Source organism: Antedon mediterranea, chromosome 2 (genome assembly GCF_964355755.1).
Source record: "Antedon mediterranea chromosome 2, ecAntMedi1.1, whole genome shotgun sequence".
Classification (NCBI taxonomy): domain Eukaryota; kingdom Metazoa; phylum Echinodermata; class Crinoidea; order Comatulida; family Antedonidae; genus Antedon; species Antedon mediterranea.
Genome location: NC_092671.1, coordinates 26,009,923 through 26,032,934, shown reverse-complemented (window position 1 = coordinate 26,032,934; position 23,012 = coordinate 26,009,923). Strand labels below are relative to the sequence as shown.

At 32.6% G+C, this 23,012-nt stretch overlaps 9 non-coding genes across 9 annotated transcripts; all 9 read right to left on the bottom strand.

Moving 5' to 3' along the window:
* Positions 1 to 452: 452 nt before the first annotated feature.
* LOC140041275 (U5 spliceosomal RNA) lies at positions 453 to 573 on the bottom strand. Its single transcript, XR_011842883.1, has one exon. It is a non-coding gene; the product is annotated as a U5 spliceosomal RNA (small nuclear RNA).
* A 507-nt stretch (positions 574 to 1,080) lies between these two features.
* On the bottom strand, positions 1,081 to 1,200 carry LOC140041285 (U5 spliceosomal RNA). Its single transcript, XR_011842892.1, has one exon. It is a non-coding gene; the product is annotated as a U5 spliceosomal RNA (small nuclear RNA).
* A 1,003-nt stretch (positions 1,201 to 2,203) lies between these two features.
* On the bottom strand, positions 2,204 to 2,322 carry LOC140041295 (U5 spliceosomal RNA). The gene has a single exon (XR_011842901.1). It is a non-coding gene; the product is annotated as a U5 spliceosomal RNA (small nuclear RNA).
* A 1,100-nt stretch (positions 2,323 to 3,422) lies between these two features.
* LOC140041274 (U5 spliceosomal RNA) lies at positions 3,423 to 3,543 on the bottom strand. Its single transcript, XR_011842882.1, has one exon. It is a non-coding gene; the product is annotated as a U5 spliceosomal RNA (small nuclear RNA).
* A 513-nt stretch (positions 3,544 to 4,056) lies between these two features.
* LOC140041284 (U5 spliceosomal RNA) lies at positions 4,057 to 4,176 on the bottom strand. The gene has a single exon (XR_011842891.1). It is a non-coding gene; the product is annotated as a U5 spliceosomal RNA (small nuclear RNA).
* Positions 4,177 to 5,013: 837 nt separating this feature from the next.
* LOC140041315 (U5 spliceosomal RNA) lies at positions 5,014 to 5,134 on the bottom strand. The gene has a single exon (XR_011842920.1). It is a non-coding gene; the product is annotated as a U5 spliceosomal RNA (small nuclear RNA).
* A 515-nt stretch (positions 5,135 to 5,649) lies between these two features.
* Positions 5,650 to 5,769, bottom strand: LOC140041305 (U5 spliceosomal RNA). The gene has a single exon (XR_011842911.1). It is a non-coding gene; the product is annotated as a U5 spliceosomal RNA (small nuclear RNA).
* A 1,100-nt stretch (positions 5,770 to 6,869) lies between these two features.
* On the bottom strand, positions 6,870 to 6,990 carry LOC140041273 (U5 spliceosomal RNA). The gene has a single exon (XR_011842881.1). It is a non-coding gene; the product is annotated as a U5 spliceosomal RNA (small nuclear RNA).
* Positions 6,991 to 7,503: 513 nt separating this feature from the next.
* On the bottom strand, positions 7,504 to 7,623 carry LOC140041304 (U5 spliceosomal RNA). The gene has a single exon (XR_011842910.1). It is a non-coding gene; the product is annotated as a U5 spliceosomal RNA (small nuclear RNA).
* Positions 7,624 to 23,012: the final 15,389 nt, after the last annotated feature.

The following is a 23,012-nucleotide window of genomic DNA, read 5'->3' as shown; positions in this document are numbered from 1 at the left end:
GTAGGTTTTACAATTTACATTGAGCCGTTGATTTACAGCATATTAATGTTAGACCTCTACAATGATTCCAAAATAAAGTATGTAGGCATACAACATATAGGATAGAACTTTCACTAAAGCGTGGTTCTCACTAGAGACGCAACACAAGGATGTACGTGCAATGCAAGCGAGTTGACCAATGACAAGCTACTGTTCGAATAATCCATCGCTTATGATTGGTCAAATCACTTACGTTGCAAGTGGGAACCAAGCTTTACTGGTCGGCTAATCCCATCCTCACCAAATTGTATGAAAAATATAAAAAAGTGAGTACTTAAGCCTACACCACAGGTCCTCCTCACGTTGTACTCTAGTAAAATCACCGACCTTTTCCTGAGCTGTATGCCAGTAAATATTTTGTATAGGCCTAATTAATAAAAATATTTATTTATTCTATTCTTAATTTCATAAATTACCCTTATAGAGATACAAGGGTTGAGAAAAATTGAGTTAAAACTCAATAGTTGTTCCTCTACACGGAAATCTTTAGTAAAAGGCGAAAGATTTATGCGTGATGCAGAGAAACCAGAGTGAAGAAAAACATGCGACAACAGTATATGTATGCAATTACCTATCGAAATAAATAGGTTTGAAATAGTGTGTATTATTAACAAAAGTTAGAAAATATGGTGAACCTGTTTTGGAGTTTTTAGCACCACAAATCCAAAGTCCCGTAAAATAAATTAAACTATTATAAAAAAAAATAGTAACGTAAATATTGAATAACCATTGCAAAAAAGTACAAAAATCATGCCTTCATTTGCATATTTGAAATAGTTATTGAAGTTGATAATCGCGTTTGTTGTTACGTAACACAGCGTTCAATGAAATACGGTACAATAGTGTGTTGAAAACTATTAAATTATCATTACTTAATTATTTGTAATGTGTTAGGTCTATGATTTCAATAAAAAAAATTATATCATAACGGATACTGCCATTATGACCAAATCAAGTGTATTCTACAAATAACATTTGAATATAGATGTATATCTCGTAGCCTGTCTTGATAATAATTACATTTCTGACACTTCATAATTACCCTCGTTCAAAAAACAAGGGTTGAGAAAAATTGAGTTAAAACTCAATAGTTGTTCCTCTACACGGAAATCTTTAGTAAAAGGCGAAAGATTTATGCGTGATGCAGAGAAACCAGAGTAAAGACAAATACGTCACTTACAGTATATGTATGTCATTCCACATCGCAATACATAGGTGTTGGTTATTAACCAACTGATATTGTAAGAGATTTTAAAAGCGTTGTAAGATAAACTAAATATAGCATAACAAAAAGTGTTAAACTTGTTAATAGTAAGAAGAATAGGCCTAATTGTAGTTAAAATATTTCAAGTTGAAAACTGTTGAAACAATGCTAATTATTTGCGTATTCAAATTAATTTTTCCAGGTGACAATTTTGCTGCCATTTCGTAAAATTTAAGACAGAGTTTTAACAAAATGACAAAATAATTACGACTGAATAGTCCATTACAACAATGTATTATTCTCTTTCTTGATATTTAGTATCGATCGCAAAGCTTTCTTGAAATTCTCAATTATTTTAAGTTTTCGCCGATCGTGTTGTTGCGTGCTTAAGATTTTATGTGCGTCCGTAATTTCTGCGTGGTGCGTACATGCGTTGCTCGTACCAACGAGTTGCCACACTACCATACCAACAATAACATTAATTTATTTACCTTCGTACGTGCAACGCAAGCGAGTTGACCAATGATGACAAACTACTGTTCGAACAATCCATCGCTTATGATTGGTCAAATCAATTACGTTGCGAGTGGGAACCAAGCTTTACTGGTAATCCCACCCTCACCAAATTATATAAACAATGTTAAAAAGTGAGTACTTAAGCCTACACCACAGGTACTCCTCACGTGGAACTCTAGTCAAATCACCAACCTTTTCCTGAGCTGTATGCGAGTAAATATTTTGTATAGGCCTACTTAATAAAAATATTTATTTATTGTAAATACATAATATAAAAATAACGCTTAAAAGAGAACGACGTTTCGACTCCATCATGGGGTCATTATCAAGTCCAATGAATCATTGGACTTGATAATGACCCCATGATGGAGTCGAAACGTCGTTCTCTTTTAAGCGTTATTTTTATATTATGTATTTATTTATTCTATTCTTAATTTCATAAATTACCCTTAGAGGTACAAGGGTTGAGAAAAATTGAGTTGAAACTCAATAGTTGTTCCTCTACACGGAAATCTTTAGTAAAAGGCGAAAGATTTATGCGTGACGCAGAGAAACCAGAGTAAAGACAAATACGTCACTTACAGTATATGTATGTCATTCCACATCGCAATACATAGGTGTTGGTTATTAACCAACTGATATTGTAAGAGATTTTAAAAGCGTTGTAAGATAAACTAAATATAGCATTACAAAAAGTGTTAAACTTGTTAATAGTAAGAAGAATAGGCCTAATTGTAGTTAAAATATTTCAAGTTGAAAACTGTTGAAACAATGCTAATTATTTGCGTATTCAAATAAATTTTTCCAGGTAACAATTTTGCTGCCATTTCGTAAAATTTAAGACAGAGTTTTAACAAAATGACAAAATAATTACGACTGAATAGTCCATTGCAACAATGTATTATTCTCTTTCTTGATATTTAGTATCAATCGCAAAGCTTTCTTGAAATTCCCAATTATTTTAAGTTTTCACCGATCGTGTTGTTGCGTGCTTAAGATTTAATGTGCGTCGCGCAATTTCTGCGTGGTGCGTACATGCGTTGCTCGTACCAACGAGTTGCCACACCTACCATACCAACAATAACATTAATGTATTTACATTCTGTATTGCTTTTGCTGCTCGACAAGTACTTTTTACAAAAATTAGAAAGTTAAAGCGAATTCTTAAGATTTTCTGGCGGAGATCAAACAAAGTTGATGTCATGCCGATGGTAGGTTTTACAATTTACATTGAGCCGTTGATTTACAGCATATTAATGTTAGACCTCTACAATGATTCCAAAATAAAGTATGTAGGCATACAACATATAGGATAGAACTTTCACTAAAGCGTGGTTCTCACTAGAGACGCAACACAAGGATGTACGTGCAATGCAAGCGAGTTGACCAATGACAAGCTACTGTTCGAATAATCCATCGCTTATGATTGGTCAAATCACTTACGTTGCAAGTGGGAACCAAGCTTTACTGGTAGGCTAATCCCATCCTCACCAAATTGTATAAAAAATATAAAAAAGTGAGTACTTAAGCCTACACCACAGGTCCTCCTCACGTTGTACTCTAGTCAAATCACCGACCTTTTCCTGAGCTGTATGCCAGTAAATATTTTGTATAGGCCTAATTAATAAAAATATTTATTTATTCTATTCTTAATTTCATAAATTACCCTTATAGAGATACAAGGGTTGAGAAAAATTGAGTTAAAACTCAATAGTTGTTCCTCTACACGGAAATCTTTAGTAAAAGGCGAAAGATTTATGCGTGATGCAGAGAAACCAGAGTGAAGAAAAACATGCGACAACAGTATATGTATGCAATTACCTATCGAAATAAATAGGTTTGAAATAGTGTGTATTATTAACAAAAGTTAGAAAATATGGTGAACCTGTTTTGGAGTTTTTAGCACCACAAATCCAAAGTCCCGTAAAATAAATTAAACTATTATAAAAAAAAATAGTAACGTAAATATTGAATAACCATTGCAAAAAAGTACAAAAATCATGCCTTCATTTGCATATTTGAAATAGTTATTGAAGTTGATAATCACGTTTGTTGTTACGTAACACAGCGTTCAATGAAATACGGTACAATAGTGTGTTGAAAACTATTAAATTATCATTACTTAATTATTTGTAATGTGTTAGGCCTATGATTTCAATAAAAAAAATTATATCATAACGGATACTGCCATTATGACCAAATAAAGTGTATTCTACAAATCACATTTGAATATAGATGTATATCTCGTAGCCTGTCTTGATAATAATTACATTTCTGACATGAACACTTCATAATTACCCTCGTTCAAAAAACAAGGGTTGAGAAAAATTGAGTTAAAACTCAATAGTTGTTCCTCTACACGGAAATCTTTAGTAAAAGGCGAAAGATTTATGCGTGATGCAGAGAAACCAGAGTAAAGACAAATACGTCACTTACAGTATATGTATGTCATTCCACATCGCAATACATAGGTGTTGGTTATTAACCAACTGATATTGTAAGAGATTTTAAAAGCGTTGTAAGATAAACTAAATATAGCATAACAAAAAGTGTTAAACTTGTTAATAGTAAGAAGAATAGGCCTAATTGTAGTTAAAATATTTCAAGTTGAAAACTGTTGAAACAATGCTAATTATTTGCGTATTCAAATTAATTTTTCCAGGTGACAATTTTGCTGCCATTTCGTAAAATTTAAGACAGAGTTTTAACAAAATGACAAAATAATTACGACTGAATAGTCCATTGCAACAATGTATTATTCTCTTTCTTGATATTTAGTATCGATGGCAAAGCTTTCTTGAAATTCTCAATTATTTTAAGTTTTCGCCGATCGTGTTGTTGCGTGCTTAAGATTTCATGTGCGTCCGTAATTTCTGCGTGGTGCGTACATGCGTTGCTCGTACCAACGAGTTGCCACACTACCATACCAACAATGACATTAATTTATTTACCTTCGTACGTGCAACGCAAGCGAGTTGACCAATGATGACAAACTACTGTTCGAATAATCCATCGCTTATGATTGGTCAAATCAATTACGTTGCGAGTGGGAACCAAGCTTTACTGGTAATCCCACCCTCACCAAATTATATAAACAATGTTAAAAAGTGAGTACTTAAGCCTACACCACAGGTACTCCTCACGTGGAACTCTAGTCAAATCACCAACCTTTTCCTGAGCTGTATGCGAGTAAATATTTTGTATAGGCCTACTTAATAAAAATATTTATTTATTCTATTCTTAATTTCATAAATTACCCTTATAGAGATACAAGGGTTGAGAAAAATTGAGTAGAAACTCAATAGTTGTTCCTCTACACGGAAATCTTTAGTAAAAGGCGAAAGACATATGCGTGATTCCGAGAAACCAGAGTAAAGAAAAACATGCGACAACGGTATATGTATACAATTACCTATCGAAATAAGTAGGTTTGAAATAGTGTGTGTTATCAACAAAAGTTAGAAACAATGGTGAACCTGTTTTGGAGTTTTTAGCACCACAAATCCAAAGTCCCGTAATATAAATTAAACTATTATTTAAAAAAAATAGTAACGTAAATATTGACTAACCATTGAAAAAAAGTACAAAAACCATGCCTTCATTTGCATATTTGAAATAGTTATTAAAGTTGATAATCGCGTTTGTTGTTACGTAACACAGCGTTCAATGAAATACGGTACAATAGTGTGTTGAAAACAATTGAATTATCATTATTTAATTATTAGTAATTCGTTAGGCCTAGGATTTCAATAAAAAAAATCACATCATAAACGGGTACTGTCATTATGACCAAGTATAGTGTATTCTAAAAATCACATTTGAATATAAATGTATAACTCGTAGCCTGTCTTGATAATAATTACATTTCTGACATTAACACTTCATAATTACCCTCGTTCAAAAAACAAGGGTTGAGAAAAATTGAGTTAAAACTCAATAGTTGTTCCTCTACACGGAAATCTTTAGTAAAAGGCGAAAGATTTACGCGTGATGCAGAGAAACCAGAGTAAAGACAAATACGTCACTTACAGTATATGTATGTCATTCCACATCGCAATACATAGGTGTTGGTTATTAACCAACTGATATTGTAAGAGATTTTAAAAGCGTTGTAAGATAAACTAAATATAGCATTACAAAAAGTGTTAAACTTGTTAATAGTAAGAAGAATAGGCCTAATTGTAGTTAAAATATTTCAAGTTGAAAACTGTTGAAACAATGCTAATTATTTGCGTATTCAAATTAATTTTTCCAGGTGACAATTTTGCTGCCATTTCGTAAAATTTAAGACAGAGTTTTAACAAAATGACAAAATAATTACGACTGAATAGTCCATTGCAACAATGTATTATTCTCTTTCTTGATATTTAGTATCAATCGCAAAGCTTTCTTGAAATTCCCAATTATTTTAAGTTTTCACCGATCGTGTTGTTGCGTGCTTAAGATTTAATGTGCGTCGCGCAATTTCTGCGTGGTGCGTACATGCGTTGCTCGTACCAACGAGTTGCCACACCTACCATACCAACAATAACATTAATGTATTTACATTCTGTATTGCTTTTGCTGCTCGACAAGTACTTTTTACAAAAATTAGAAAGTTAAAGCGAATTCTTAAGATTTTCTGGCGGAGATCAAACAAAGTTGATGTCATGCCGATGGTAGGTTTTACAATTTACATTGAGCCGTTGATTTACAGCATATTAATGTTAGACCTCTACAATGATTCCAAAATAAAGTATGTAGGCATACAACATATAGGATAGAACTTTCACTAAAGCGTGGTTCTCACTAGAGACGCAACACAAGGATGTACGTGCAATGCAAGCGAGTTGACCAATGACAAGCTACTGTTCGAATAATCCATCGCTTATGATTGGTCAAATCACTTACGTTGCAAGTGGGAACCAAGCTTTACTGGTAGGCTAATCCCATCCTCACCAAATTGTATAAAAAATATAAAAAAGTGAGTACTTAAGCCTACACCACAGGTCCTCCTCATGTTGTACTCTAGTCAAATCACCGACCTTTTCCTGAGCTGTATGCCAGTAAATATTTTGTATAGGCCTAATTAATAAAAATATTTATTTATTCTATTCTTAATTTCATAAATTACCCTTATAGAGATACAAGGGTTGAGAAAAATTGAGTTAAAACTCAATAGTTGTTCCTCTACACGGAAATCTTTAGTAAAAGGCGAAAGATTTATGCGTGATGCAGAGAAACCAGAGTGAAGAAAAACATGCGACAACGGTATATGTATGCAATTACCTATCGAAATAAATAGGTTTGAAATAGTGTGTATTATTAACAAAAGTTAGAAAATATGGTGAACCTGTTTTGGAGTTTTTAGCACCACAAATCCAAAGTCCCGTAAAATAAATTAAACTATTATAAAAAAAAATAGTAACGTAAATATTGAATAATCATTGCAAAAAAGTACAAAAATCATGCCTTCATTTGCATATTTGAAATAGTTATTGAAGTTGAAAATCACGTTTGTTGTTACGTAACACAGCGTTCAATGAAATACGGTACAATAGTGTGTTGAAAACTATTAAATTATCATTACTTAATTATTTGTAATGTGTTAGGCCTATGATTTCAATAAAAAAAATTATATCATAACGGATACTGCCATTATGATCAAATAAAGTGTATTCTACAAATCACATTTGAATATAGATGTATATCTCGTAGCCTGTCTTGATAATAATTACATTTCTGACATTAACACTTCATAATTACACTCGTTCAAAAAACAAGGGTAGAGAAAAATTGAGTTAAAACTCAATAGTTGTTCCTCTACACGGAAATCTTTAGTAAAAGGCGAAAGATTTATGCGTGATGCAGAGAAACCAGAGTACAGACAAATACGTCACTTACAGTATATGTATGTCATTCCACATCGCAATACATAGGTGTTGGTTATTAACCAACTGATATTGTAAGAGATTTTAAAAGCGTTGTAAGATAAACTAAATATAGCATAACAAAAAGTGTTAAACTTGTTAATAGTAAGAAGAATAGGCCTAATTGTAGTTAAAATATTTCAAGTTGAAAACTGTTGAAACAATGCTAATTATTTGCGTATTCAAATTAATTTTTCCAGGTGACAATTTTGCTGCCATTTCGTAAAATTTAAGACAGAGTTTTAACAAAATGACAAAATAATTACGACTGAATAGTCCATTGCAACAATGTATTATTCTCTTTCTTGATATTTAGTATCGATGGCAAAGCTTTCTTGAAATTCTCAATTATTTTAAGTTTTCGCCGATCGTGTTGTTGCGTGCTTAAGATTTCATGTGCGTCCGTAATTTCTGCGTGGTGCGTACATGCGTTGCTCGTACCAACGAGTTGCCACACTACCATACCAACAATAACATTAATTTATTTACCTTCGTACGTGCAACGCAAGCGAGTTGACCAATGATGACAAACTACTGTTCGAATAATCCATCGCTTATGATTGGTCAAATCAATTACGTTGCGAGTGGGAACCAAGCTTTACTGGTAATCCCACCCTCACCAAATTATATAAACAATGTTAAAAAGTGAGTACTTAAGCCTACACCACAGGTACTCCTCACGTGGAACTCTAGTCAAATCACCAACCTTTTCCTGAGCTGTATGCGAGTAAATATTTTGTATAGGCCTACTTAATAAAAATATTTATTTATTCTATTCTTAATTTCATAAATTACCCTTAGACAGTGGGACAGCCAGTCGACAAATCGTGTCAAATTTCGACTCGGAGAGGGCGCCCTACTTTTCTAATTTAGTTCAAAATTGCTAAATTTTAGGGTGTTGGAAAAACACAATATTTGTAAATTTAGCTGATTATCGGAAAAATATTGTTAGTGAAATAAATTCATAAATGGTTTTAATATATTGTCATGTAAAATTAAATGTATTTGAACAAAACGATAATCTGTAATTTAACGGCAAAATCAACCAATGTCTTTTTTTCGAAATTGTAGGCCTACCCTAGAAAATCATTAAAATAAAATTAGAAAAATTGAACAGTCCTGAATTTAAAATCCCTGTTAGAAAAATTAATAATCTACAGAATACGATATTAAGATACAAAATTCGGTGGTTGGGATGCAGCTCCGACTATTCAAACTAAAGGTACCACTATTTGTTCCATCGAAAACTAGCGAAACCGCCATTTTGTAAACACATCGTCATCGTGTTTATGAATTTATTTATATCGAACGATATACGCGATGTTTATAATTGTCCGCGTATAAGAATTCATATAAATAAATACATTCCAATACAACGTATATTATTACTTGTTTATTTATCACAGTATACATTTTAGTTGAGGAATATTTATCATAACTATTATAATAGCTTTTATACGAGTCCGAGGCCTAGCCCTATTAGCGACCGATTGTTCCAGGGGCGGAAAGTCACTTAGTGACGTGATCGGGCGCGTCGGGCCTAGCTAATATTAATAATATGACCTGAAATAAGCGGCTAACAAGAACTGTTATATACTTGCTTACAATTGTTTTGTTATTGATGAACAAACAAGCAATTAGATTGAATAACAAATTATTTATTCATTTTTTTGGGGTAAAAACAAACTAACTACAAACTAGTACTGTGTATAATAGAAAGTATAATAATAATAGTAATATTAAACTAATACAGTATTAATAAAATATAAAATAGGCCTAAAATACAATAAATATTCAATTTTTAAGGTCTACCACATGACAATAACATAATTTACAGAGTATAGTGTAGTAGGTTTGCATTCAACATAAATATTTGTATTGTAATTCATCTAAATCCTCTGCAACATACATATATATTTGTAATTCAACATGTTGTTTTAAATAATTAAATTATAGTTTGGGTATGACAATGTCGATAGGTACCGGTGTCATCTTTTTATCCACTTCACTCTCAGTTTGAAGTCACAAAGACAAAGAACTCTGCATCATCAACGATTCCTGAAAGTGTCAGAAAAAATAATAAATATTATTTTAAAAAAATGTTAATGTCTGGTTGTATATATAATTATAATATAATATTATATGATGACATAAAAGTAAGGCAAATGGAAGCTGTATTTTATTAATTAAATTACAGTATTTACTATTATTATTTATATAATCTAGGCCTACTACTAGTACTAGTAGCCTGCTAGGCATCTATTGAGCCTAATAAATCAAATAATAAATGAAAAATAAAATAATAATATTAATACTGATTGAAAAAAAGGTTTTTTTTTTGCGGGGATCAGATCACCAGGCTAGGCCGGCCAGGACCAATGATACTCGTAAACACAGTACAGTACAACACACGTCTCGCTATTGCCTATACTGACACACGTGTCTCGCGTTGCCGAAACCACGCTCACAGCTAGAAAATGTACCTACCTTTCGAGGCCTGAGAATACACCAACAAATTTTGAACAGGATAGAAATATATCATACTCGATTAAACTAATATTATTCTTGATAAAACAATTGATTATAATTGTTTTAATTTGTTGGGATGCACCTCCGACTATTCAGAAAATGGACAACAAAACAGTAGTCAAATCGTACCACATTTATAAATTTCACGAGTCCCGACTTCAGTCGCCGAATGTATTGTATTAGCTTCGGTTTCTTTGAAGAAAACCGATTGGTTATTCAATAATACTTATTAGGAAATGCTTTTACCATAATAGGTAATGTTGGGCGGGTCTTAAATATTTATGAGAGCTTAAAATAAAACAGCACTTATTTGCTAGGCGACGAAAAATCGTGGTTTCAGTTTTCGACGATAGGTGGCGCTTCAAAACCGTCAATGCGGAAGTAAGTCGATTTTACACGATTTAACGGTCAAAACGCGAAGTGGCTTTCCCACTGTAGAGGTACAAGGGTTGAGAAAAATTGAGTAGAAACTCAATACTTGTTCCTCTACACGGAAATCTTTAGTATACAATTACCTATCGAAATAAGTAGGTTTGAAATAGTGTGTATTATTAACAAAAGTTAGAAACAATGGTGAACCTGTTTTGGAGTTTTTAGCACCACAAATCCAAAGTCCTGTAATATAAATTAAACTATTATTTAAAAAAAATAGTAACGTAAATATTGACTAACCATTGAAAAAAAGTACAAAAACCATGCCTTCATTTGCATATTTGAAATAGTTATTAAAGTTGATAATCGCGTTTGTTGTTACGTAACACAGCGTTCAATGAAATACGGTACAATAGTGTGTTGAAAACAATTGAATTATCATTATTTATTAAATTATTAGTAATTCGTTAGGCCTAGGATTTCAATAAAAAAAATCACATCATAAACGGGTACTGTCATTATGACCAAGTATAGTGTATTCTAAAAATCACATTTGAATATAAATGTATAACTCGTAGCCTGTCTTGATAATAATTACATTTCTGACATTAACACTTCATAATTACCCTCGTTCAAAAAACAAGGGTTGAGAAAAATTGAGTTAAAGTATGTATGTATAGGCATACAACGTATAGGATAGAACTTTCACTAAAGCGTGGTTCCCACTGGAGACGCAACACAAGGACGTACGTGCAACGCAAGCGAGTTGACCAATGACAAGCTACTGTTCGAATAATCCATCGCTTATGATTGGTCAAATCACTTACGTTGCGAGTGGGAACCAAGCTTTACTGGTAGGCTAATCCCACCCTCACCAAATTGTATAAACAATATAAAAAAGTGAGTACTTAAGCCTACACCACAGGTCCTCCTCACGTGGTACTCTAGTCAAATTACCGATCTTTTCCTGAGCTGTATGCGAGTAAATATTTTGTATAGCGTCACGAACTCCTCTCACGTATGTTTCCGAGCGGTTGAAAATACTTTAGGAACTCCCTTGTGACATAAAAGTATACACACAAAATCCACAAAGTTGTAAAAATAACTCAAAACAAAGCTTTAATTTCAATCAACTTCAACTTTTAACAATCCAGTAAGCACTTTAAACAACAGCTTCACAATAACTTTACAATATAATATCCAACCTCTAATCCAACCTCTAATCCAACAACCTTCTTCAAAATAAATGCTTCAATCAAAAATCCTTCTCCCTCTTACAATTGTCATACTTCCCCTTATATACAATATGTTCATAACCTTCTATATCATTCCTTATACTTCTTCTTATTCTATTGATTACAGTTTCTATTAATAGCATACTGGAATGTTCTTGATTGTTCTTATTAATTACACATGGTTTCTTAAATCAAAACATCTTATTCTAGAATGTTCATGTAAATACTATGTTACTCTATATAAATGGTAATTTATTACACTCCCCCCTCTTTCTGAGCTCAAAACTCTTCCTTGGAGTTTTGAGGGGCTATTATACACGGACGTGTCAAAACTTAACCCACTCCTAGTCTATAAAACTTAATTACACCATAATAACATAGAAAATAATTATTAATAATTACTAATAATGAACCAACAATATTCATGTAAATTTGTCGGAATGGTTCACTAACAATTACTGACATAGGAATCATCGGGGCCTTAAATTTAGTTTTATACTTTGAGGCTTTACAATACTCTTTCAATGAAACATCATGTGAAAATTTCAAAACACTATTACTGCAAGGATATAAAACCACTAATTTCTCTATGGGTTCTGTCTGGTGTTTAGTAAAAACATGCCTAAATAAAATTCCGTCCGTACAGACCGTCATATCTTTCCGACATAGACCTTCTTTCCTTTCAATATCTTCCCGATGTAAACGTTCTTGGTTATCCATCATCTGCTGTATCAGAAGACTCTGTTGTTGTATTTGTTGCTTCATTAACAACACCAAAAAGTCTGTACTGCTGTACACTTTACCGGATGCGATTTTTACTCGGGGTACCCGAGTCTAGGACTTACTCATTTTCTCCTCTTCTTCCTCCATCTGGACACTATTGAGTAAAAAGTGCGATTTTTAAAGTACTACTCCTCCCTTATTCGTTGTAGTATTGAGCTGGGATTTGGCATGAACATACTACAGGGACATGTCCTCAAATCTATAGAGCCGGATTTTTAATTTTTTGTTAATTAATTTGTTTAATTAAGAAGCCACAATGTGTGACACACACCACAGCGTTATGTAGTTATATGGTTATATGCGGATTCTTGGCGTAGTGATTATCACGTTTGCTTAACACGCAGAAGGTACCTGGTTCGAGCCCGGACGAAACCTTTTTTTTTAAACTTTATGGTGAAAAGTACTCTATACGCAATATGATAATTATACACAGTATATCTTATCTTTATTATTTTTTTAAATACTTATTTTGTGTAATCGGTAATTATCACTTTTACACATGTTTATTTTTCTTTGTGCTTATTACCATATTTATTTGTAATTTAAATGGATTAAAAAACTTTCTGTAACCCACATTTTTAGTGTAAGTGGTTTTCGTAGTGTAGTGGTTGTCAAGTCTGCTTAACACGCAGAAGGTCCCAGTTCGAGCCGAGGCGAAACCTCGGGTTTCTTTTACTTTATGGTGAAATAACTGTATACGTCTGTATAAAGCTTCTTTCGCTGTACCCCGAGTATTGCACATTCGTGCTTTTTACTCGGGGTACCCGAGTCTAGTACTTACTCATTTTCTCCTTCTCTTCCTCCATCTGGACACTATTGAGTAAAAAGTGCGATTTTTAAAGTACTACTCCTCCCTTATTCGTTATAGTATTGAGCTGGGATTTGGCATGAACATACTACAGGGACATGTCCTCAAAGCTATAGAGCCGGATTTTTAATTTTTTGTTAATTAATTTGTTTAATTAAGAAGCCACAATGTGTGACACACACCACAGCGTTATGTAGTTATATGGTTATATGCGGATTCTTGGCGTAGTGGTTATCACGTTTGCTTAACACGCAGAAGGTACCTGGTTCGAGCCCGGACGAAACCTTTTTTTTTTAATTTATGGTGAAAAGTACTGTATACGCAATATGATAATTATACAGAGTATATCTTATTTTTATTATTTTTTAAAATACTTATTTTGTGTAATCGGTAATTATCACTTTTACACATGTTTATTTTGCTTTGTGCTTATTACCATTTATTTGTAATTTAAATGGATTAAAAAACTTTCTGTAACCCACATTTTTAATGTAAGAGGTTTCGTAGTGTAGTGGTTGTTGTTCTTTAACTTTAACTGTATACGTCTATATACAGCTTCTTTCTCTGTACCCCGAGTATTGCACATTCGTGCTTTTTTGTTAATTAATTTGTTTAATTAGGAAGCCACAATGTGTGACACACACCACAGCGCTATGTAGTTATATGCGGCTTGTTGGCGTAGTGGTTATCATGTTTACTTAAAAACACGCAGAATGTACCTGGTTCGAGCCCGGGCGAAACCTTTTTTTTTTAACTTTATGGTGAAAAGTAGTGTATAAGATAAGATAAGATAAGATAAGATAACTTTTATTGATCCTCAAAAAGGAAATTCATTGCTCATCATAATAACAAAGAACACACAATAAAAATAAATATAGCATAAAACCATTCTTATAAAAACATCTAAAAAATTACAAGATAAAATTATCTTCTTGACTTCCTGTTGTACTAGATGATACCGGAGGGAATAAAGGATTTAGCAAATCGATTTGTTTTCACACTGAGGAGCCTCAATCTACCACTTGGATTAAGTTGGTCTATGATTACTTTGTGGAGAGGATGAGAGGCATCCGACTCAATGCGATCGAAATCTTTCTGGAGGTGTTCTAGGTGCACATCGGTAAAGGAAGGCAGTTCCAGACCAATCATTTTACCAGCCCGACGGATGAAAGTTTCAAGGGGTCCTTTACGCAATATGATAATTATACACAGTATATCTTATTTTTATTATTTTTTTAAATATTTATTTTCTGTAATCGGTAAATACTCTTCTCTTTCGTTGTAGTATTGAGCTCGGATTTAGCATGAATATACTACAGAGACATGTCCTCAAAGCTATAGAGCCGGATTTTTTAATTTCATACCGGATGCAGCCATATCACGTCTCGAAGATGGTACCGTATAGCCGTATTTGGTAGCGCGGTTATTGATGTGTATGTTACGTTACATCCGGTCTTTACGTCATTACAGCTTCTTTCGCTGTACCCCGAGTATTGCACATTCGTGCTTGTTTGTTAATTAATTTGTTTAATTAAGAAGCCACAATGTGTGACACACACCACAGCGTTATGTAGTTATATGCGGCTTCTTGGCGTAGTGGTTATCACGTTTGCTCAATACGCAGAAGGTACCTGGTTCGAGCCCGGGCTAAACCTTTTTTTTAACTTTATGGTGAAAAGTACTGTATACGCAATATGATAATTATACACAGTATATCTTATTATTATTTTTTTTAATACTTATTTTGTGTAATCGGTAATTATCACTTTTACACATGTTTATTTTGCTTTGTGCTTATTACCATTTATTTGTAATTTAAATGAATTAAAAAACTTTCTGTAACCCACAATTTTAATGCAAGAGGTTTCGTAGTGTAGTGGTTGTCAAGTCTGCGTAACACGCAGAAGGTCCCGGTTCGAGCCCTGGCGAAACCTATTTTTCTTTAACTTTCTAACTGTATACGTCTGTATACAGCTTCTTTCGCTGTACCCCGAGTATTGCACATTCGTGCTTGTTTTTTCCGTACGAGAGTTCCTCCATCGGTTCGTTTCGGACTCAATCGACTCTCTTCGGTATTCGGTAAAGTCAGCTCACTGATGCGTGACAATATAATACAATTTACATTTACAAACCGCGAGCTAATACTTTCACACAGGCTCTCATATAAAATGAATCTACACTAAATACGAGTTTTGTTGACATTAATTAATAAATACTAGGCCTACTTAGTAATTACATTAAAAACCCAATAGCATATTGAAGATATTTAGGTCTACGACCCAATAGTAGGTCGTATCAAATATTATTTTTTGAAGTTGAACGACCTTTTGTCACGAACGAGAGGCTCTTTTCTTATCGTTTATGGTATTGTAGCTAGCCCATGGCTAGCCTAGCCAACATAGCCAAGCTTGTGTAAGCCTATGCAAGGTATTACTTTTGAATTTAAAATGGTTATGTACAGTAGGAATTCCTATGCACATTGTATGTTTTTTATACCCTTTAAAATAATATCATTAAATTAATATTTATATTGTAAGGTAATGGAAATTTTACGTTAAAGGTGTATGTATTATTAATTATCCCCAATCTTGAAAAATAAAGATTTCAGACTTTTAATATAGGCAATTTTGGAGTTTTAATTAAGTTATAGGCCTACAACTAATATTATTGTTTATTATGTGTATATGTAATTTTGAAAATCATAAAAAATACATGCAAAGTAAAAAACATTCAATTACGGTACTGACACGACTGCAATAGTACAAATGCATTTAATAATACTGTAACACATTTTCCAGGAAGCTTATAATTATATGTGATACTATCATCTTGTCATGAAGATCGGTTTTCTGTATTCAATATTCTTGATTTATTTTTTTTATTATGGTTTCTGAAATAATTTTTTTTTTTTAAATTGTTCATTTTAATTCAAAATTTCCACCGGCCAAGATATCAATAATTATTAAATTAACACAATATTAAACGCTTTATAAGCAAGCATGTGTTTCTATACATTACAACTTACAAGAATACATGTTACTAATACTAATACCTAGGCCTATATGTATACAATTTTTCAAATGTTACACTTAAAAACCTGAAGAAAATTGTAATTTTCTTGATAAAAACATCCGTTAGTGTTACTTCTGTACATATAATTTCTAACCTACTACTTCATTTTATTAAAATAAAAAATAGTACTGTCTGTAGATGGACATGTACTACATTGAAGCACACGTACGTAGGGCAAGGCTAGCTAGGCCTTGCTTGTGACGACCAACAAAGTGCTGCTGCTGTGTGTGTGTGTTACTGTTTGTGAATCTGATGGTACATACATTGGTTTGTGTCTGCCTATACAGTATTATATTATTAAAATTCTAGGCCTATTATTATTACTAGATGGCACGCTCGCTTCGCTCGCGTACCATCTAGGGGTGCTCACAGATGGTTCTCGAATACAGTAGAATCCACGGACGGGGACTTTTTTGGGACACTAAACAAAAACGGAAGTGTCCCCCTAATTTACGGGGCGCCGTATGGGACAATGCTAATTTTGTCGAAATATTACAATTTTGTCTACACATAATTAATTTTGTCAATACAAAATTCATTTTGTCAACACAAAATTCATTTTGTATTGACAAAATTCATTTTGTGTTGACAAAATTTATTCTGTGTGGACAAAATTAATTTTGTCTTGACAAAATTCATTTTGTCTCGACAAAATTAATTCTGTCTCGACAAAATTAATTCTGTCTCGACAAAATTAATTCTGTGTAAACAAAATTCATTCTGTGTACACAAAATTAATTCTGTGTTGACAAAATTAATTCTGTGTAGACAAAATTCATTTTGTGGCGACAAAATTCATTCTGTAACGACAAAATTCATTTTGTGTAGACAAAATTAATTCTGTGTTGACAAAATTAATTCTGTGTAGACAAAATTAATTCTGTGGCGACAAAATGTATTCTGTGTAGACAAAATTTATTCTGTGTAGACAAAATTCATTCTGTGTAGACAAAATTCATTCTGTGTAGACAAAATTCATTTTGTTGCAACAAAATTTATTTTGTCGCGACAAAATAAATTTTGTTAGCCGAGCCTACTCAAGCGTGGGACAAAACGTTTTAACATTTAAATTAGAAGGCGGGGTTGTTATTGGAAACTCGAATATTGACAGTTATAGGCCTACGATCAAACAGCTCGCGAATATCATTTTACGACCTCCTCTACACCGGTGAACTTGAATACTTTGCGTCGAGTATAAGTACAGTTTATACTGACGTATAACAATATTATTGTATACTTAAAATTAATTCCGATTCAGCAAAACGGAACACGTAGCCCTCCGGGGTAGCCCTATATGCCTACCAATTTTAGTAATAAATATTAAAGATGGTTGAAGATTTATATCGATACCGATATTAATATTGATAAAGAAAATGACAACACTATTTACGATAACATCTGATAAGTTGAGTAGTAATGAAATGATTTTAGTTATTACATTTATTTTAATATAATAGTTAGTATAGGCCTATTTATTCTTATGGGAATTGCGTCGTCTATATAGGCCTACCAAGTTTATTTGATAGGAATTGCTAATAGGCCTAACTCAAGGGAACAAAACTATGATATATCTCTTAAGACATATATTAATTGGAATAATAGAGATATCTTTATTGAAAAGATATCTTGGTTATAACAGGGATATATCTCTATTGGAACCTAAGATATATATTGTAAACTAACTACATCTATTAAAAACTAAGATATTTTAGTTGCCTAAATAAATGACAGTTTGGTACGCCATAGATTATGATATTGCAAATTGTCGTTAAAAAGTTAAATTTAATTTAAAATTTACGTTTAACTATTAATTTTACTCTCGGTTGCATATTATTATATATTTACACCCTCGAAAGATATAATTTAACTTTGACCAAATAGTTATATGGGTGTTCACGCAACTATGGCGCCACTCAAGTATCCATTCCCATGGCAGTGTATATAATCTTTCCACCTTCTCCATGATTGATTTTATTTATTATACATTGGTAATTGCAAATACTTGTTTATAGGTTTACATTGTTCTTTGTACTTTTAATGTACGTATTCAGTCTTTGCCTGGCTTGATAAGATTGATTTTAAATAAAAATGCATTTTCCACTAATAAAATATGGAGTTGTATCGAGAAAGTATTGTAATTTCGGGCAGAATGGTTTTCGGTCTGGAAAGGTCATTATTACACTGTCTGGGGTGTTGATATTTATACATCGAAGGTTTTATGGGCAATCAGTCCTGAACCTAGCCAACATAGGCTACCTGGCCTACTTACTACTGTAGGTTAAAGGTTATTAGGTTTCGCAGGGTGGATGATTGTTATAATAAAACTAACGTGAGCAATCTTTTGTACTCAGTTCTTTAAATGCTTTTTTTTTCTTTCTGCAATGATTATTATTATCTTAAAGATATATTGTCCCCTGAAAAAATGTTTTTTTTAAATCTTTTTGTTGAATATGTTATTTTAATGTCACATAATAGTTATTCACTTTCACAAAAAATTGGGTCTGAAAAAAAATTATTTACCTGAAAAAACTGTAATTTAAAGCAAAAAATTGTCAAATTGTCTGGAAGCCAATGAGTTTTTGGGTAATTTAACTGTTTATTTTGTCTTTTTATAGTTGAAATAATTTTTTTCCCCGTTCTTTTTTCTTATGGAAGTGAACAACTTCATTAAAACTGCATAATGGCCTATTCTTTATTTTTCATGATTTTGGGAGACAATACATCTTTAATTTTAAAATAAAGTATATACATTTTATAAGATTAATAAATAATATTTTAAACGACAAAATATTAAATAGCCCCATTACTACAATTTTACTTAAGTAATAAGCAGGGCTCTAATGAAAACCATTTTCCGATTTTTTAATATAGAATACATTATAATAATAATTATTACTGACGACGTAGATATTAAATTGTCAAAGTATGAATACTGATCATATCTGATATTTTCAGGGGTTCCCTGATATTATAAAATAGATTAATATGATAGCAATAGAGACGGAGGCATGCTCAGCCATAATAACTTAACCAATAACAAATGTCAAAGATAGCTTCACCCTGTCTTGCCCTTTTCACGTTTAAACTCCGACTTCTAATTTAAATATTAAAACGGAGCCTACTCAAGCGTGGGACAAAATGTTTTAAAAAACGTTTTGTTCCACGCTTGAGTAGGCTCGGCTAACAAAATTTATTTTGTCGCGACAAAATTTATTTTGTCGCGACAAAATTTATTTTGTCGCGACAAAATTTATTTTGTCTCGACAAAATGAATTTTGTTGCAACAAAATTCATTTTGTCTACACAGAATGAATTTTGTCTACACAGAATTAATTTTGTCCACACAGAATTAATTTTGTCGTTACAGAATGAATTTTGTCTACACAGAATGAATTTTGTCTACACAGAATTAATTTTGTCCACACAGAATGAATTTTGTCGTTACAGAATGAATTTTGTCGCCACAAAATGAATTTTGTCGTTACAGAATGAATTTTGTCTACACAGAATTAATTTTGTCAACACAGAATTAATTTTGTCTACACAGAATGAATTTTTTTTACACAGAATTAATTTTGTCGAGAAAAAATGAATTTTGTCCACACAGAATAAATTTTGTCAACAAAAAATGAATTTTGTCAATACCAAATGAATTTTGTGTTGACAAAATGAATTTTGTATTGACAAAATTAATTATGTGTAGACAAAATTGTAATATTTCGACAAAATTAGCAATGTCCCAAACGGCGCCCCGTACTAATTGGGGTATTCAGAAATAGAGACAACAAAACCAATACTGGATTCCATAAAGGACAATTAATTTATGTGGATTAAAGAAATTAGGGAGAAATGGAAATGTATGTACGGGAATTGGGCGACACGTGGTGGTGGTGATGGAACCGCAGTAATAAAGTTGATTGTATTTATATATTATAAGAACCAAACTAAATAAATAGACCTAGACATTCTGCGAAATGAAAATCGGAAATGCAAGCTCCTATTCAGTGAAAAATTAAACTGTAGTCTACCTAAATATTTAGGGCAAATCATCGGTTGTGGTGTTGAAATTCCTGTAAATATTTGTGTGAACCAAACTGGGTCGAATTTCTGTCATGAGTACTGATTTGTTGGCCTGTGATTTATGACGCCTAAGGGATCTATCTAGACTTATTTTTTAGAATAATGTACGTACCTGTCAGATACAATTGTCTTGTGTCGTATAATAAATAAGTACTGTAATAGTTACTGAAGTTACTATTACAATCTCGTCAATGAAAACACGAAAATGTATATGCACTTACTTATGAAAACGTATACAGTATTATACTCAGTTATTGAAACAGTAGGTTTAAAAGTTTCGTTTGTCTGTAAAATGATGTAATCAAGCTGTTTACATGAGTCTTAATTTATAAGCACATCAATAATAAAATAGTTTATCTATCCTGTAATTGGCGAGATTATGGTCGCTGTTGAATGAAATAAAGCCAATCGGTATCATATTTGTACAGAAACGTTTTCGCGGCCGAAGGGTGTAACCTAAATTCGTTGTATTATCGTCAAGAACTAACTGTAACTAAACTTACATAGAAAGTAGGGTATCATAAATTTGGCCTTAGCACTCGGGGGAGTGGCTAAGATGAAGTCCGTGGGACTACTAAATATAAATTGTAATGAACCTCGAGGGACATAAATAGGAATATTTCATGTTTCATTATCAATGTATAATAAATGGAAACTGTTTACCGATTCAAATAATAGAAATTGGTTTTTAACATTTTCCGAACCTATTGCAAGTTTATTCTCAAAGGGCCCATATATTTACCTACCGTATGTGTTCAAGGGCTCATAAATTTACCTACAGTACTTGTGTTAAACCAAACTCTGGCAGACTGAGAGATTGGGATGTTCCATTCATCGCAAATCAATACATTTGTATAATCGTATATTAAATCTATCAAAATAGTATTTTTTAAAGAAAATCGGCCTGTCTTCAACATTATGATGGTGTACTCTAGCTGTTCAACCGGTTTTCAGCTATTAAAAACAATTATCGTAGGAGGAGATAGAAAAATGCGAAGCCTCCTCGCATTTTTTTGGCGGGTATTTTTCAAGACGGACATCCATTAGACAGTGTATACCACGATCGGAAAACACCCCTATTTGGGGCAAATCGTTTAACCTAAATTCGTTTTAATCGTCAATAGCTAATTATTTAACTCAATTTAATTAGTAAACAGGGTTACATCAGGCGGTTAAAATCAGTACCGAAAGTACGAACCAACTTTACATACCATCGAGTGAAAATTCTAGAAGTAAGGCGCGATTTACCGAATTTTGCCCTTACGTAAATTTATATATAGATTATTACAATGACGTTCAGTATGTACTGGTATTAATATTTATTATTATATTTACAGTGAGTATAGTATTAGGCCTCTAGTATGTATAAATCTGTCACTCGTGCAAAAAAGCTGCTCACGTTTTGTCTTGTGGTTGCTGTCACGCATCAGTGAGCATCGGTGGCTTACCGAAGAGTCGATTGAGTCCGAAACGAACCGATGGAGGAACTCACGTACGGAAAAAAAAATCGCTTACCGGATATTGTTGTTGATTGTTTATCAGCCATATTTTAAATCTGGATGAGGGTCTTGTTACTAGTTAATCGTAGTTACCGAGACGTTCGCAAGTCTACTGTTCCAAATAAACAGCATTTATAGCAGACAGCAACGTGTATAACTTGCTATAGTTTTACAGATAGCACCTGTGGACAGTAGCAGAATCGGGTGCTCGTAAACACACTGGTGATCGACCTTTCCAGTGCCATCTATGCGAACGAGCATTCTCTCGTTCTGATCATTTGTCTCTTCACATGAAACGCCACATGTAGACAACTCAATTACCGAATCTTCCGGATAAAACTCGTTTGAAATAAATTTAAATATTAAATGAATTCCTTGTAAATAGAAAGAATTTTATATCAACGTGCTATTATCTGCAAAATTATTTTTATATGTTTCGATAAAGTACTTATAATATTAATGTTTCATGATTGCACTCGCAAATACTGTATTAATTTGTTGCATTTTGTGAATTTATGTTCTATTCTTTATAGTTGTGGTTTTCTGTGGTTTACAAACGATAAACAACGATCAATAAATAAAACAAAACACAATAAGTTAATGTTTTCTGGAATTTATTTCAGTATATTATTAATTAAATGTGAGCAATTAGAGGTGAAAGAATGCGTTTGAAATACTGTATTGACTCTCAGCGTTTGACGATGACTTTGAAAAAATATATACCCCTATTATATTTTGGCTGTAGCTTGTATGAAGAAAAACCCACATTGATGGTTTTCCACAATCATGCAACCAAAATCTGTCTTATAGTCCCTAACCCTAACAATGTCAAAACTATTAATGATTTGCCACAAAAATCAGGTGACTAACTATAACTATAAATTATAATATCCATTAAAAAAAATCTCGCAAAATTTTCTGATTGAACAAAAACGTTTTCCTTCATGGTATCGATAAACAGGGAAA